Source organism: Echinops telfairi, unplaced genomic scaffold (genome assembly GCF_000313985.2).
Source record: "Echinops telfairi isolate 266 unplaced genomic scaffold, ASM31398v2 ScPeMD7_5592;HRSCAF=6446, whole genome shotgun sequence".
NCBI lineage: Eukaryota > Metazoa > Chordata > Mammalia > Afrosoricida > Tenrecidae > Echinops > Echinops telfairi.
The window spans coordinates 44,408,853-44,414,489 of NW_022109491.1; the positions used below are offsets into that span (position 1 = coordinate 44,408,853).

At 39.3% G+C, this 5,637-nt stretch overlaps 1 protein-coding gene and 1 pseudogene across 1 annotated transcript in view; both read left to right on the plus strand.

The window, feature by feature from the left end:
- PCSK2 (proprotein convertase subtilisin/kexin type 2) overlaps positions 1 to 5,637 on the plus strand; it is a 300,350-nt gene that overhangs the window by 241,158 nt on the left and 53,555 nt on the right. The window lies entirely within an intron of this gene.
- LOC101639686 lies at positions 4,337 to 5,003 on the plus strand (annotated as a pseudogene).

Sequence of the window (5,637 nt, forward strand, 5' to 3'; positions counted from 1 at the left end):
TCCCCTGCTGTTCCACTGCATGCCCCCTAGTACCTTGCCTCAGCGTGGCGGGGTCAGATCAGGCGCTCCATTACATTTTTTACAACTTTCAATTTTCCTAGATTCATACTTCATACGTTCCAAATTCTGGTTATTAATTGTTGTTTTCAGCTGTTTCTTCTCATTTTGAGTCACACCCCATCAGCTAGTGAAAATACTCAAGGCTTTACTTCTGAAGACTTTATGCCATCCATGTCATTGTGGCCAATGCTTCTTTGAGAAGGCATCTCTTCCTCACTTATATTTTGAGGGCCTTTGGACCTGAGCTGCTCATCTTCTAGCACTATCTCTGACAATGTTTCATGAGATTTCCAGCATCTGACAATGTTTGGATTCTGTCCATAACATTTTCAGTGGCTAATTCCTCAGAAATGGATAGCCTACTCCTTCATTGTAGTTTGTTCGTGGCCTGAAAGCTCAGCTGGAACCTGCTCACTTTGGGTGACCCTGTTGGCATTGGAACTACTGGTGACATAACTTCCAGCATCACAGCAGTACACACACCACCACAATATGATAAACTAACTGACAAGTGGTGGAGGTAACCCCTATTAGTTCCTTGGCATTTGAAATACAGGTGGCGTATCTTCCAGCATCATAGCAACACACAAGTCACCACTGTGTTTTAAACTGACTGATACGTAGTGGCGGCAACACCCATTAGTTGCTTATAATAAATTAGTGTCATCTAACGTATGAGGCTTTCTACTCCTGTAAAGAGTTCCAGTCTCAGAAACTCCCAGGGGCAGTTCTACCCTGCCCTGTAGGGTCATGATGAGTCTGCATCAACTCAATGGCAGCAAGTTTGGTTTTGAGTTTCAATTTATCAATGAAATGTTTGCTCTCATAGGTTCCTCTCGGGAATCCATGACTTTCAATTCCCCACCTGAATGCAAAAATTAAGGATATTGATGTGCCCTTCATTGCTTCAAATTATTTTGTATGCATCTGCCCACTAGCCTTTCAAAAGCTATTTGGGGATAGAGAAGGGATCATTGCCTTCTTGGGAAGACGATTGAAAGATTCAGAAATTGAGCTTTGGTGTCAGATCTGGCCTAGCCACTTTCTCACTGTGTGCCCTGGGTCAAGCACTTCACTTCTCTGAGACTCAGTTTTGACATCTGTGAAATGGGAGCAGCAATGCTTACACACAGCCCTCCTGTGAGGATTAAAGGACATGCAGCAAGCAAAGCATTAACTACAGTAGCTGGGAACAGAAAACCTGCCCAATAAATCGCAGGTGGCTTTCCTTTCCCATTGCTGCTCAGCCCTCCAAAGCAAGTCTCCACACGAGAGCGCCACTGAGTCTCTCTGTGTTGTCACAGACATTCCTCTTAGAAAGGAGATCTTGCCAGACCTGCTGAAATACGAGATTGTGCTCTGACAAATTAGGGACGGGGTCGATTTCCAAACTTATATGAAATATTTATTTGTTGAAAATGAACTAAACAGTAAACAAGCCATGCAATCTTAATCAAGATTCAATAAAGTTTCATTTTAAAATAAACATGCATATATTTAATATATGTACTTTATATGTGATAGACATTGTATAAGTATTATTTAATTCTGCAATACATGTATGTACATAGCATATATAAGTATATATGTTATAAACCTGTAGATCTATGCTTGGACCTCCAGTAGCATAGTGGGATATGTACGGAGCTGCTAACCACAAGGTCTGTGGGTCGAGCATACAAGCTGCTCCATGGGAGATGAGACTGCTATTTCCATAAGGATGTATGGTCTCAGAAGCCCAAATGGGGCCTTTTTCCTTGCCCTGTCGTGTCACTGTGAATTGGAACTGACTTGATGGCAGTGAGTTTGATTTTTTCTTTATTTTATAGGTATATATTTATACATCTATGTGTGAGTTGGTGTTAGCTGCTCTAACTTGGCTTCAATTCATGGTGACCCTGTATACAATGGAACTGGTTCTCTGTGCTCCACGGCAGTTTTCACTGGCTGAATTCTTGGAAGTACATCACGATGTAATTCTTCCTAGTCTGTCTCAGTCTGGAAGTGCTGCTGAAATCTGTTCAGCATCATAGTAACACACAAACGTCCACTGACAGATGGGTGGTGGGTGCATATTAGGAGCAGTGGCTGGGTATCAATCCTGGCCTGGGTCACCTGCATGGAAGATAAGAACTTTACCACTGAATCATCATTGCCCCTTAATAAATAATTGTGTATAAGTACAAATATACATTTAATTAAAAACATTTAAATCATGTGTTTATAAATCAATATAATCTTGTGATATTCCCAATTGTATATGTATTTCAATGCCATTTTATGAGGAGGTATTTTATTTATTTATTTTGGGGTTTTTTTGTTTATTATTTTAGCTTTTAGCTTTTGGAAGGGAGTCCTGGTGGTGTAGAGATTATGCCTTGGGGCAATCTGCATGGTCAACAGCTCAAAACCACCAACAACTCTATAGGAGCCAGACTGGGCTTTCTACTCCTGTGAACAGTGACCGTCTCCGAACCCTGCAGGGGCTGGAGATGAGCAGCACTGACTGGGGCAGGGAGAGTGAAGTGAGGGGCGTGGCAGGGGTGGTGTGGAGTGAATGGGGAGCTAACAACAAGGAGCACAATAAAGAAGAAAATGTTCTAAAATTGATTATGGTAACGATTTGCACAAGTCTTTTTAATATGATTGAACTATTCAATTGTATGATATGCAAATTATATGTCCATAAAATTATTTAAATAGTTTACAGTGAAAGTAAAAAAATAAAAATAAAAATAAAAATATAGGCATCAAAGTAAAATCCATCATGAGAGAAAAAGAAGGGCATTACATAATGACTAAATAGACATTTGAACAATCAGACATAACCAGGATAAACATTTATTAACCCAATGAAAGATTCTCAAAATATATTAATCAACCCCTTATAGAGCTAAAGAGAAAAATAGACAGCACTACTTTAGTAGTAGGAGACTTTAATACACCACTCAGGAGGAAGCACAAAACAGTGGGAATGAAACTCAGTAAAAATACAAAAGAACAACACAATTTAATCTCTTAGATTTATACAGAACACACAGCTCAACAGCAACACAATCTACACTCGTTCCCAGCGCACATGAAACGTTTCCCCAAATTTATCACGTTAAGCCACAAATGAAGCACTAATAGAGTTCAAGATATCTAGATACTATAAGCCTGTTTCTCTGACTACAATGCTCTAAAATTAGAAAATAGCAGGAAGATCAAGGTAGGAAATCAAATCTTGGAAACTGAACAACACCTTGCTTCAAAAGTACTGGGTAATTGAAGAAATAAGGAATGAAAAATTTAAAGTTCTTGTAACAAACATGAACAAACATAAAGCATCTCTAATCCTTTGAGAGACATAAAATGCAGTCGTTTGTAACAAGAGGCACACACAGCGAAAAAGAAGGGCGAACCAAAATCAATGCCATAACCCACTGTCTTCCGAATTAAAAGAAAAACAAGATAAACCTTCAGTCACCAGAAGAAAAGAAATGACAAATAATGAAGAGGAGAAATAAATGAATCACCAACCACGATGCCAGCAGGAAAAATCAAGACACTGGTTCCTAGAAAGGAGTCATAAAATTGACAAACAACTGGCAACCTTGAAAAGGTAAAAGCCAAGATGAAAATATCAATACCAAGAAATAAGAGGGGTGACATCAAAATAGAGCCAAACACAATTTAAAAGATAATATCACAATCCTATGAAAGCATATACTCCAACAAATTTGAAAACCTGGATGAAGTGAACAAAGTTCTAGAAACACATTACTTACCTCAATTAGCAGACTAATATAGAAAGCCTGGCAAACTCATAACCAAAGAGGAAACCGATCAAATCATTAAAAGCAAGTCCACGGCCAGATGTCTTTATGGGAGTATTCTACCAAGCATTCAGAGAAGACCTGACATCAATTCTACTGCATCTATTCCAGAACATAGACAAGTACAGCAAGCTCCTGAACTCATTAGATGAAGTAACCATAACTCTGATACCAAACCAGGCAAAGACATCACCAGACGAGGCGATTACGGACTAAATGTCCTTGGTGAGCACAGATGCAAAAGTTCTCAGCAAAAGCCTATCCAATAGAATCCAACAAAATATAAACTAATAATAATATAATAAATCATGATCAGGTAGGATTCATACTAATTATGCAAGATTCGTTAAACATTAGAAAAATAATCAATCCCCCTTCCCCCCCAAAAAAAACAACAGTGTAAAACTAAGTAAAAGAACTGCATGAGGGGAAAACGTTATCTGAATTGAGTGGCTGTCATGGCGGGCACAGGTTTGGTGGCGGGAGAAGCTGTGATGGAGGCGTCCCCCTGTTTCGATCAAGGTCATGAAGCACCGGGTGTGTGGGCACTGGCTACAACGTTGGTGGAAAGACTCGCAGATAACGCCATACAAGAACTACCTGAGCTACCAGACAGTCCTGGATTGGTCTGCGTTTGAGACCAATGAGAAATGAATTTGAAAGACTGGCTGCTCGACAACCAATTGAATTGCTCAGTATGAAACGATTTGAGCTTCCAGCCCCTTTGTCGGGTCAGAAAAATGATACTACTGCAAGGCAAAGATGTGTGAATAATTCCATGGCCCAGTTAGAGCATCAAGCAGTTCGAGTTGAGAATCTGGAACTAATGTCACAGCATGGGTGAAAGCCTGGGACGTATATAATGAAAATCTAGTTCATATGATCGAACACGCCCAGAAAGAGCTCCAGAAGTCACGGCAACATATTCAAGATTTAAACTGGCAGCAGAAGAACATGCAACTAACAGCTGGGTCTAAAGTGAGAGAGATGGAGTCAACTTGGGCAGCCCTGATTAGTAAGAATTATGAGACTGAATGGACTATTGTGCAACTAGAAAATGAAATCTATCAAATGCAGCCGCAACATGGAAAGGCAAACAAAGAAAACATTCGACAGGACTTCTGAAGAGAGAAACTGTTTTGTAAGAAGGGCAAGAATGATTGAACTATTGAATTATATGATACGTAATTTTTTATTAAAGAAAGAAAATTTTAAAGTGTACAATTTTCAAAAAGTGTATTTGCATAGGCGAATGATATGTTCAGAAACAATAACATCACAATTTGATATTTATGTTTAATAAAGACATCTATGATTTCGAAACAATAAAAAAGTGTGGGGGTGGGTTTCCACAGACTATCAGGCATCTGAACAGTTCCTGACCTTGAAGAACCAGCAGCCACTATGGAAACTATCAATGGTTAAACATTTGGAAGCCATAAGATACATAAACTGTTGTCTAATTTCCATTTGTACATTTAGCAAAATAAACATAATTATTAAATATTATTATTTTAGAATAGTATTTTGACAGTTAATTTTGAGCCACTTGGACCTTTCTTATTTTTCATCCAAGAGCTCTTTATGAAAAGTTTTCAACGTGTACAAGAATTTGAGGGGATGGGGGACAACACCAGAGACACAGTGTAGGAATTGCACCCGATCTGATCCCACCACACTGAGACAAAGCACTGGGGGAGTGCAGCGGAACAGCAAGGGAATGGAGCAGCAAGGTCCCCAGTGAATGCTAAAGGTGGAC